General features: G+C 41.5%; 1 protein-coding gene and 1 long non-coding RNA gene across 6 annotated transcripts in view; one reads left to right on the plus strand and one right to left on the minus strand.

Annotated features, from left to right (window-relative positions):
• Positions 1 to 12,806, minus strand: part of Twin (twin) — a 339,039-nt gene that overhangs the window by 136,825 nt on the left and 189,408 nt on the right. The gene's annotated exons all lie outside the window — the stretch shown is intronic.
• LOC135161601 (uncharacterized) lies at positions 7,202 to 12,767 on the plus strand. The gene is made up of 2 exons (XR_010298835.1): positions 7,202 to 7,882; positions 12,278 to 12,767. It is a non-coding gene; the product is annotated as an uncharacterized LOC135161601 (long non-coding RNA).

Genomic DNA, 12,806 nt, shown 5'->3' on the forward strand with positions numbered 1-12,806 from the left:
AACAGTGAAATGTACCTAGGTTAACGGGGGTGGTGAGGAGGGAGGGAGGGGTGCATAGCGCCGATCGGCTCGGTTCGATTGTCCAGTGCTTTTGCCTCGCTATACGATTCTCTGGGTCTCGTAATTAAAGCCATCGTTATTAACACGTCACAGCGAGTTTGTGGGAATAATCAATGAGGTAAAGCCGCGGTTACGCGGCTCGATCCGCCGCTTTTTTTTGCTCGTTAGATTTTTTTGGGGTGAGCCTTTGTGGGCTTTCGCGAGGCGTTTTTTTTTGGATGAGAAGTGGGTCACATGGAGAGAAATTTTTTACATAAATTCTGGAACACCTGAAAGAGGTACGAAGTGATGGCTAGTCCAAAATTTCAGGGGTGGTTCAACAAATTTTATTGGGGAAATCGTTCATTTTTTCCTACGCTTTTGGGGAGCTTTCAGAGAACTGGCTAGAAATTTCGTCAAAACTGTGATTTTTTTGCGTAGTACTAATACCGATGTGGTTAATGGTTTTTTAAACCAAAGGATAAAATGGCCCGCCATTTTGGGACCTCGGAAATTTAATAACAAAGTGTGGACATACCAGCAGGTCCAGTGCCATTCAGGGTCGTTCTGCATTTCTGCGTTTTTCTGATGATTAAAGGAGGCTTACCTGAAACAATACAAAATATGTAAAATATAAGATATCATATTTATGGTACATGATCAAGAATTTTAGATAATTAATGTCATTACAAAATGGGCCTCGTCTACTTATTATTGACTTGTTTTCTCCACTATTCAATTATATTCTCAGTAATTTATGAATGATATATAGATAAAACATCCGATTTATCGATTTTTCAATGTCAATTTATGGGTATGAGAAAAATGGCGAAGACTGATAAAATTTAAATATTTCCCACCCAGAAGCAATATCTCAACAACTGAATCCCATTCACGGCTTCAAATGCGACATAACGGCTTCAAATAAATCCACAAAAAATACAATAATCCCGGGGTATTGCGCGCCACGCATTCACATCTCCAGCGGCATCTTTGGATGTGAGATCTGTGTCTTCACTAGTCGATCGTCTTTTTGTCCGCAAAATGTCTGTTAAACCGCAGGGATAATTAACGCCACTTCACCGACAGCCTAATGGCCAGCGATTAACGAGCATTAGTTCCGTTGGCTCGCTATATGACTCTCCAGTAAACAGGGAAGTCGGAAAACTGAGAGCTTGCATTCTCACAAAAAGCCTGATCCACTGAATTTTTATTCCCACCCTCTGCCCCCTCACCCCTTGGTCGGCACTGCGCTGGGTGCGGGTTGCACTAACAAGCCGCGCTTCCGCGGCACAGAGAGTGGAAAAGCCTTCAGTGTTCTTTACCAAGGGCTTACCGATTCCAAACGAATCCGCAGTTTATCGTTTCTCCGCGGAAATAGATTTTTCAGAGAGAGCCCTCCCACCTTCATCGAGCAAACCAACGAGTGACGCACAAAGGGCTGGAATTTTTCGGTGAAATTTTTGTCTCTAACAAAAACCTTTATGAATTTTTTTTTTGGCACTCACGATTTTTCTCTATTCTTCCTAACGATCCTTTGATGTTTCCCCTTTTTTCAGCGGTGAAATTTATCGAAAAAATTCACCCTTCGGGTAGCTCGTCAATACTCCGTCAACGAATAAGAGGGATAAAACATGACATTGAAAAGAATTGATGTGAAAATCTTAAAAAAAATTGTCAGACGAGGAAAAAAAAATCTAGCGAGAGTAGTAAAATTATATGTGTTTTACGAGTGTTATCATTATATTTATACATTGTGCTGACTCTATACATATATCTTGACGATTTAGGAACAATATGTATGAAACATATATTTTACATACATTTTTTATTTTTTTAAATAAAAATTTCTCTTCATTCGTTAGATAACTTTTTCCAAACTTTTATCCTCGCGAAGAGATCGAGATAGATAAAAAGCAAATAGGGGAGGGGAAGAGAGAATGAAAAACTTTACACACGCAGTCATGGGAGTTACGTTCGGGAGAGTTTACGATTCGAAGTGCTGGCTACATGGCACGAAGTCGTGAGTACACCGGTGAATTGGAAGAGTAAGTATAAGAAGCGTGCGCCCGCAAATTTATATACAAGAGGGGAGGAATGAGGGAGGGGATGGAGAGAGTGCCCAGGGGGCAGACAATGTATGGGCACGAAGAAGGGGGTCGACGGTTCGTTGGGCGTCGTTTATTACCGTTTGACGTACTGCTGCGGTGTCTCTGCAAACCACATATTCTTATTCCATGGGACAGGGGTTTGACACGTGCACCGCCACCTGAGGGCCATGAAAATTAGTGGGGGTAGGAAGGGGTGGCCAACAGGTTGGATTTTCTAGGAATTCCGAGGTTGAGCGGACATTTGAAAGGGTTCACCGAAGGGTCAACCTGTGTCGTCTTTATTCTTCGCGGGATATAACAATATTCAATTAAATGTTCCAAGGATTAAAAATTCAGCGACGATGGCTCAATTTTTAAGCCTTTAATCATTTTTTTTATTATGAGCATCTGAAAATCATAATTGAATAAAATATTTTAATGATGGATAAAAGCAAGACTTGCCCCCCAGAATTATTTCTCCCCCCATGGACCATTTCCCAATGAGAGTATCACCCAGAAGCATTGACATACGCCAAGATGAAAAAAAATATAAATTCAATTCAAGACGACTAAGTAGCACTTAATTTTTTGCCCCCGACTTTTTTTTTTCATTTCGGCAAAAGTCGCGTAAAGAAAAACGGGCGTCACTATCCATTTATCTTGCTCTAAACTTTTTATCCGATATTACATCGCCATGGGGATCAGAGGAGCGGGCACTACTGGTAGACTATGGAAAAAGGGGGTACTTTGGCCGTCAGCGGGTATTTTTTCCTCCCTCCGCCATTTTCACACGAGCCCATAAATAGCAATTTCGTGAAAGCTCGGTCGAGCGGAAGCTTTGACTTCGTTACCGGTCCCTTTGCTGTCTCAACGGCTGACAATTTTTTTTCCTCCTTTCGGATATGTGTGATTTAAGGGCGACCGGGCAATGAAAGAGATCACCGGTCTCTGACTTGCACAATGGAGATCCTGAGCGACCTGCGTAGAAAAATATTTATTTCATCTTGAATGACCCCCTAGATATCAATAAGTCCTCCGGCCCCGTTCCCCAAATCGACAACACAAATTTTCCAAAAATCATCCCCAGCGCATACTAGAATTCACGAGTACAAAAATATGCGCTCTCTGCACTTTGCGCATAAAAATCCTCCGCGAATGGATGAAAGTGGGTAAAACAGTCATAAAAATGATTTAATGAAATACAATGAGCCATAACAAATTTTGAAATACGAATTGATTCGTTTTTTATGTCATGAAGAGAATTCTTCATTATCTTGGATCGTTATTCGCCCCAGTTTACTCGTAAAATATCTCAACGGTTTTAAAGTTTTCCACCTTACAGCCGTCTGGTATACTCTGCATAGTTATACATTGCCAGTGAGTTGGCTTGCAACTGTATACAGGTACTCCCCAAGAACTTAAATGGAAAAAATGTGATGAGCCGGCGTGCACCACCAGCTAAAAGCTTCCGCGCATTTCGAGCGAGGTTTTACGACCGCACCAAACAAAGTGTGTGCCCCGACGTATTACACTCACGCCCGCTCAACACGCCCCGGTATGATATAAGCATTGGGAGCAGGTGGATTTTTAAATGCGGAATTATTCAATTCGATTTATTGTAACTTCCCCGGTTATTTGATGTCAGCTTAAATCATTGCGCATGCAAATTTCCATTTAATGAGACTGATTATATGACATTTTTTCATCTCACGTATTTTCATTGGAAATTATTAAATGTTAATATGAATTTATTATCCTATTAGCTTTATTCACTTTCATGTGAATTATAAATTCATATGAAATAAATGAAATTTGGAACTGACAATCTGAGCAATTGTTTATCCGAATTTTACAACGAAAAATGTCACCACGACAAATAAATGAACATTCACAGCAATTTTCTCTTCCCCAAATGATAGGAGTTGCAGGGACAGGAAGGATTGTAAAAACAATTTACTCTGTAGCGCAAACTCTTATAGAATCTCTGGAAAATAATAGGGGAGATGTAATCCTGCGTCTGACGACGCTCACCCCGATTTTTCCTCTGACCTAACGAACTCCCCGAGTTATTCATCACAAGGGAGCATCATCCGAGGCTCCACCATTCAATTTGCATTTATATTGTATTAATCTCACCATGAGAATCCCCTTTCCAGTGTCATCGCGTGATACATCCCAAAAAGGTGAATCCACTGGACCTGAAGATCACTGATATCCAACACTGAAGAACCAGAAGCATAACAAGGAAGTAGTTTACCTTGATCTACTTCAATTTACAAAATTGCCGAGCGTTAAAAGGCACAAACACGCGGCAAGTGGTGTTTGCCGGCATTTTGCTCTCATGTTTAACCTCCACCTCTCCATCTCCCTGAGCCATTGGGCCTGAGTTACGGACCATTTTTCAAGACAGCGTACGTCCACGGTAATCCACGTCCACGTTGGGGGGAGATTGAAGAGGGTTAAAAATACAATGAGGAACTGCAGAAAATAGTTCATGGGAATGGGTATTAGCTTGTATTATAGAGACGCCAGTGTCCAGACTTTCCAGTCGTGCTCGTATAACCTCTCATGGGGGATATATCCGTTTGACGACTGCTCTGGAGTACGAGGAAACCCATATTTCACGCACTCAAATTCACAATTTCATCCTGTCGTAATCCAAAATAAGGCGGATATCCTTATTCCGAGCGCTTGCTGACGACTCCTGTTGTTACGCTCATTTACGTAAACACGGATATTTAAATAAAGAGGAAAAGTCACTTGAACGAATGAAAGATTGAAGAAAAATTATCACGGAAACAGACAAATTACCCTCAGAGAAATGTTTAGAAAAATGTCCTGAATTTGCTTTGAGAATTTTTAGTTGTTTTCATTATGGTTTATATTTGAGAAAATGCATTTCCAGAATTTTTTCCCCCGAATGGGGCGCAATTCATCTAAAATTACGAAGGAAATAATAAATTAGTAATCCGCAACACATGTTCCAAATAACAACTTCCATCCCCTCGTCAGCATTGGCCATAATCGTCCCCATGTCCCCAACGATTCCTTCCCTCAGCTTTTTCAGATTACGGGTCAATATGACGGTATTATCACCGTAATATCCTGGCCCCCCACTCGAATCGTAGGAACACATGGCGATAGACGATGTAATTTCCTCACCGACGTTTACAGTACCATCCTGGCACGTAACCCAGTAGGATCACCAAAACCGTGAGAGTCGAGATGGGCTATCGGTGCGCTGAGGGCGGATGGCAAGATGGAGAGGGTCGTCTAATCGTGGTTAACCCTCGAGATTCCGATGGGACAATTAGGCAAAGTCTGTTGTGGAAAGGGCTCCACCTCCAGTAACTACGTAATCACAAGCTTGCCCGGTTATTTCCTCGGCTCAATCCCGTTAATTGTCACCCTTGAATTATCAGAAAGCCATTTACCCACTTTGCAATGGACAATCAATTGGACATTTTAATTCTTAATGCCAATAGTCGTCATAAAATTGAGAAACAAAAATATTTTTTTCATCTGACAAAAATGGCATCAAAGTTATTATTCCGTCCTCTGTAATGAGAAAAAATGTTCCTTTGACAGCATTTCCCTTTCCTACGTATTTATGTTTCGAAAAGCATACATCACATCCGGAATTATGATAAAAAGGTAGTCAGCAATAGATTAAAAAATAATTAAATACTTGACTATCTCTGAAATAAAAAAAAATCGGTAGTTACGTGAGTCTTCAATGTAGCTAACGATATTGCTGTGAGTTTTAAAGTGAAACATGGCAGCCAGTGCTGGACAGAGGAGACCGCAGAAGACACGATGGAGGACGTAGATCGAGCGGTGGGTCGCGTGAGTCGACATTAGCTACTTGAAAATTTCCAAGGGGAATGATTTATGACCCGTGCCACGACCTCGGCGCGTCGTCTGATGTATTCAAAGAACCGAGTGAGATGGTGGGAGTGACGGAGAGCGACCGAGGGGACGAGAGGGATGGCTTGACGGGCCCTCTCCGGTATTGAGCATACTGCGCGTTCCACCTGTCCACCAGGAAAATTCCCGAGATTATTCTCATCTAGCCATATAACATTCTTGGAATCATTAATTCCAGACAATATGATAAAGGAGCTTTTCAATGACACTTTCGGGGAAAATATTGAAGGTACGAAGAAAATGATTTGAAAAAGAAATTATTACTAGAAATATTTGCAGAAGAATTCCAACTGTCGGTAGAAAATAATATTATTTATTGTACCATATTTCATTGGAGATTACCCCATGGGAAAAAATATATTAATCGAAGAGTATTTTCTTTTAAAAAAAAGGCGAATCTATAAATTATTTATAACAACATAAATCAAATTTCTTTCAGTACTCCATAATTATTTAATAAATTGAAGCCTCACCTAATTCTCGATAAATCTATTACCGTTACGATCGCGGAAATTATTATTTTCATGGTAAAGTTCGTTTATTCGTTGTAATTAGATCAATTTAATACAAAAAATAAATTGGCGGAACTCATGTTTTCTCATGCGATGATTTTTCACGTGTCGCAGCCCTCGCTCGCGGGAAAATTTTTCATGAAGGCCTGAAGAGAGATGATCGCAAAGAGACCGAGCGTAACCATCTGAGCTATAGGATCCGACGTAAGGAAGAGTAATGACTCCACTCGGGAATCAATAATTCCGTTAATCTTGAGAAATTGTGGGTTGAAACAGTTGGGGAATTTAGTCGGGAGGGAGAGTGAATTTTTCAGGATTTTTTGATGCATTTGGGAAGGAAGTAATTGATGAGGCCGACGGTTTTCCCAATGGGAAAATTCAGTGAGTGCCAAATACTGTCACTAACTTTAAGTGACACTACCCCTAATCTCCTAAGTAATTTCACTAATTTTTAGAGACCGATTCCTCATTTTAGGGATTTTCCACCGAAATTTCAGTGGTTAGGGTCAATCATTGGGCATACACCCCTCAAAATCTTTAACCGTCAATTATTTACCTGACAAAAAATTTTCGTCCTCACAAATTCTTTCAATCGACGAGGTGAGCGCAAACCTTAAAACCCAGTACAATGTACCCGGTATAGGCATGTCTGGAGGGCTCGGTATTCCTCGAATAGTTTCGGTTAGTAAACAAGCGTGTGATAGGTAATTACGTGTAACTGACGAGATCTTCATCGTGCCTCATTATCCATTCAAGCATCCCCCAGCCTCCGATCTCTTGTCACCGAACGTTGCTCAGGGGCCCTCTCTGTCTCGTTACCCAGCCCTCCTCCTCCCCCTACAATCTCACATACACACACGATACAGAGAGTTACACTGAGACAGTTTGACTATCCTCTTCAAGCAAACGCTTTTCACCAACCGCTCAAACAGTGTCTTCAGTTAACTCGTTCCGTGTGCACTAACCCGATGGGTTTACGAGCCCAACGCTGGACGATAATTAAGGTGTGTTTATCGGTAGATATAGGGCTCGGTGCTGTGATGTCACTGATGCCCAACGAGACGTAAACATTCAGGTTGAATGGATTTATTCTTTCTACTGACTCCATCACCACTTGAGTATTTGTTTTTCCACTAAAAATTCCATTTCATTTTTAAAAAATACCTAGAAAATATCAGTTAACTATAAATTTCAAAGTAAATTTGTATATTACGAATGTAATGAATCAATGATTCTCAATGGAAGTTCCGAATAACGGATTTCATGACGTGATGTCACTTGCGCCTAACGAGCCGTAAACATCAATGGTATAAGGTATGAATTCATTCAGTTCTAACAACTCCATCACCTCGTCCACAATTTTTTTCCTATAAAAAATTCAACTTTAATGTACTCGATGCAGGCTGTCTCGTGAATCTCAACGGTACCGCCCCCGAGGTATCATTGTAGTGGAGTTTTCCAACGGTGTTTACGAGAATTCCATTTCACGGCGACAGTATCTCTTATTTTATTTCACTTTATATCAATGTCAGTGGGAATAGCTCGGCGCTCCTCTGCCTCCTCATGTCCAAATCAATTGGGTCGCCTCGGAGGCAGCGAGTTGCTGAAGGCAAGGAAATGACACAGATGAAACTTTACGAGATCATACATCCAAGTGGAAACCAGAGACTGGTCAATGACTAACCGCAGATGCGAGTAAAATCGAAACTGGTTCTCGGGTTTTAACGAAGGTGAAGAAGAATTACGCGGACGTGTGGGGATTGCATCGTTGAATAAATTTTCCTTAATATTTTACATTTTTGGTGGGGGGTATTGACGTGAAAATATTTCAGCAGAAATAACTTCTACGTTACAGTTAAAAAAATGGAACCAACAAAATTAAAAGGGATTAGTGGATTAAGATAATTCTACACGTGATAAAAAAATTTTAAAATATTACAAATTCTCATCCTCCTGCATGTGATAATTAATATTCGTCGCAGAGATTTTTTAATTGACTCCCCTGTTGTCAGTGGTGCTCCTCAAATCCCCTCAAAATTCCAGAATCACCAAGATCTCCAATTAAAAAAAAATCTCACTCTAAAAAACCCCTCGCCCTCTTATTCCACCTGCGTCCCACTAAAGCTCCCATGTTTACGAAATGACTCCTCAACTTTATGGAGTACATGGAGAAGGAGTTACGTAAATCCTGGACTGTTCTCATTGCTCCAGCCTCGCAAGTATACCTTACAAAACCACTGCGCTCCCCAGAGTTATACTCACAAATGTCGGTTTATAACGACAGCCCCAGAGCATCCGCAGACTCATCATCGTGTTTAACGCACCAGTGCAATTGTCCATTGAAAATATACGAGATCCACTAGACCCAGAATTGATTCATAAGGGAACAAAACCAAAGTGGAGAATGGAAAAATCGAAGAAATAAACATCTCCTTCGTTACCCGCAGTTCCCCTTGTTACCAAGAGGCCCTGGAAAATCCAGGATCAAGTGGAGGCTGCACGCTGTATCACTGAGAAAATATTCAAAGGACATGTGGATAGGGCATCTCGCAACTAATCCTGAAGTCACCGACAAGTGCAGAGTGAAATACTGAGAGGAAAAAAAAAGGATTGAAGTGGCGAGGGATGTGAAGAGGACGCCGAGAGCTGATGGGGACGAAGGATCCGTAAAAAGGGACAAGTACTCGGAGGAATGTGACACGACAATGCAGAGACAAACGCTCCACCCTCGTAATATCCCAGTAAAACTCGAGTGGAGTTTTGAGTTTTAAGTGCGAGCTTTTTTCATCCCATCCTCTGTGTTACTTTTACGATTTTTCCCTTCTTCATAGCTTTTATTTTCTCTACTCTTTTCCACAGTTTTCTTCTAATTCCTCGGCATCTGCATAACTGCATCCAGCAGGTAGCGCCTCTGTCTCTCCGTAATCCAATTTACGATGACACAATGCAAGAGAGCACAGCCCTTCGTATACAGGGATGAGAGTGAGAAAAAAATGAAATAACAAGTCCTGTATTTGCTCGGTGTGATGTGGGAATTTTCAATGCTCCTGGAGATAATATTCTGCTCTATTTTGTTGGAGATAGCGGAATGGCGGGGGTGGGGTATCATGGGTGTGTCGACGCCTTTCCTGGTAATAAGTAAAAAAGGAAAATGTTGCAGGAAGGAAATGAGAACAAGAGGAGAGGGATTTCTCCACGGTGATCCTGGGAAAATTACTTTTAGATAGATACTCCCTCCTCACGTGTTATAGATAAAACTGGAAGTGAAGGGGAGGAGAGGGGGGGGAGACAGTGTGGCGGCAAGATGGCTCCATTTAAATTGAATCGAGTGAAATTCTGATATCGAACTGAGGGCATGACGTCACATCTTTTATTCTCGTCCTTCCACACTTGATTCTGGAATGGGAGAGAGTCCAGACTCGTGACTAATCTCTCTCTGAATATTTTAGAGATGTCTGGGGCGGGGGTTGTTTTTATCAGAAAAATTTCTGAGCACGCTTCTCCGGCGGTCGTTCTGATTGAGGCGCACGCGACGAAATGATCGACCATTTTATTTTTCGCTATAATTTTCTATAATGATGGGTTCAAATTTAATTTAAAAAATCTCCTGTCACATAGGACTCCAGGAATGTCCGGTCGACAATTTGAAAGTAACAGGCTGGGAAATTTTCGGAAACCCGAAAATATCCAGCCCCCAACAATGACCAAACCGCAATGAATATTCCATTCTCTATCACTCCTCAAATCTCACTGAGATAAATCACGGCAATCCTATTCTTCCCATCTAACCCAAGCTCTACAATTTATCGCCACTCGGCATACACGTTCACCATAGTTGGAATCAACTTTTCTTTTCCCTCTCATTGTCCCCGCTTTATTACTATCCCACCCGACCCCTGCATAATACTTTAAATGGTTCTCGAGCCTCGATAATCGTTCTCAATCCCCGTATTTTTCCATCCGACTATTTGAATAAAATCGGTGCTGGCGGAAGGAAAAAAATGAAAGAACCTCCGCAAACAGCATTGAATTATATTCCCTCCAACGACACCCAGTTATTCCTGATATAATCCGTTCAATTGAATTAAACAATCCGGGAGTTTAATAATAAAAAGCCGAGTGAAATACGGAAAAAAGCGGGGATCACGGAACAATTTTCATTCACCTGAAATTGTTCCATTATCCACTTTTATTTCATTCCCCTCGGCTTCCCTCCTCCTCTTCCTCCTCCCTCTTCCACGCTACCCCAGCACCCCCACACTCTTACATTCTCCTCGACTTTTGTTCTCCCTCAATCGTTCCCACTTTACTTGCATTTGCGTCTATTCCCAAAGCCTTCCAACAAGAGAGTCTGCCCCTCTTGTAAAAGAGAGGGTGAAAGGAGGCCTCTCCAGCCACACCAAAAGGTCTCCTCGACTCAAGGCATTTGCATGGCTGTGCACGTGAATGGAGAAATAAATCACGTTCCATTGCGAATTTGTAGATGTCACGAGACGGAATGATTGTGTAGGTCGATAGTTTTTTAGGTGCGTATGCGGTGGAAAATTGGCGTTTAAAAAAAGGGGGGGAGGGGTGAACAGTTGGGCTGATTAATAATAAAGATCACGTGACCCATCGCTGGGTGAATGTGGGTGAAAAGAAGTGATTACGTGAAAACTTTCCTGAAATTTTTTGAAATTTTTCCCTCTTCTCAATTCTCTTACGCATTAAAAATGACGAGGTCACATTAGCATTGTTCAGCGGAATTTCACTACGACGTTGGTCCGTAATATTCAGGATTTTAATTAAGAGAATTCAAATGGAAATGCCTTTTTCAAAGAGTAGGTTTTTTTTAATTCTTCGTTCCCGTCGTCTGATACTCTCAGTGAATAAAATTAGCATACGATTTCCCCGCATGTGATTTACCATCACGGTGACCTTAAGCACATTGAAATACTAAATGAGCAAAACCCTCGGTGAAAAAAACTCACGCCACACGAATTCCGCGATTTATTTTCTCCGAAACAGCGTGAATAAAATTTGAATTTCCAAGAACAATTTCGCAGTTGCGCGTCATCCCTTCCTTCTATGCTCTCTCATTTTTTTACACCCACCCCCTCTCACTCTCATGACTCTCAAGTTTCTCCCCAGTTTATGCATTTGAAACTAGTTTATGCGGGGCTGTGCGTCAGCTGTACAAACAGTCAAGAATATCTGCTCACTTGCATTCCGAAATACCCCAATATGAGTGTAAGGACCCTGTTGTAAGGAAAAGCCAACAGCTATTCTCCTCTAACTTACCCAGAGGGCTTCTACGCTGTTAAGAAACATTAGAATTTCATAGACAGCTTTTTAATTTATATAGAAGTCATTGGATTTGACTTGAGGAGAGAAAAATCTCTAACTTTCTCTAACTTAGAGACGATTTTTCAAAATTCATTACACAATTTTTTTTATAGAGAATTTTTGTTTCTTTTGCAATTCCATCTTTCTCTCTCTAAACGTATAATAAAACTGAGAATCACAATAAGTCAGCAACCTTTACCCTGAGGCAATTGAAATGTAGAGAATTCGGTTGCAATTTCACCTTTCCCCGAAATTTATCGCCTGAGTAACGACATCAGGAAATTGCATAAAGTCAAAGTTTGGCGAGTGGAGGGGAGAAGTGAATCGACTCGAGGGAACAGTCGTAACGCCGGTTTATATACATTCCTACGGCGGCTGTTTCAGGTCTGCCTGCCCTTGTCCCTTCGCCCGCGCCCTCATCACAATGTGTGGACCCCAAAGGCAAAAGAGGCAGGAGAGGAAAAGGGCGCTGGCTGTAGGAGAGGAACACGACTGTGTACGTGAGTGCGCCACGGCTGGGGACCAGGGGGCCGCGGGATTGAAATGTATCTTGATCTTGGGGAAGTGGATTTACATAATTGCTTCAACCTCGCGCTGTCTTTCTCCAGGGCGTGCGCCCGCGAGAGACCGACATCAACTTGTGTAAAGGTTTTCTCTACTCCCCTCTTGGCGATATTGGATTTCACGGTGCATCGACGAAAGGCGGAAAACGAGCCATAAACAGGAGAAGAGAATCATCCTGCCGACAGTGTTATTGTTGTTGATTTTTTTGAGAGGATTTATTTTGCTGTTGAGATTTTTTTTGGGTTCAGAGTTTATTTTAAAGTGATGTCGCTTGAGGAGGGCAATAAAAGCCTTTATTTGCTATTTTTTTAGTCATTTGGAGAGTATTTTTTTCGGAAACTCGACAGAC

The sequence above is a fragment of the Diachasmimorpha longicaudata genome, chromosome 1 (assembly GCF_034640455.1).
Source record: "Diachasmimorpha longicaudata isolate KC_UGA_2023 chromosome 1, iyDiaLong2, whole genome shotgun sequence".
In the NCBI taxonomy this organism is placed as follows: Eukaryota; Metazoa; Arthropoda; class Insecta; order Hymenoptera; family Braconidae; genus Diachasmimorpha; species Diachasmimorpha longicaudata.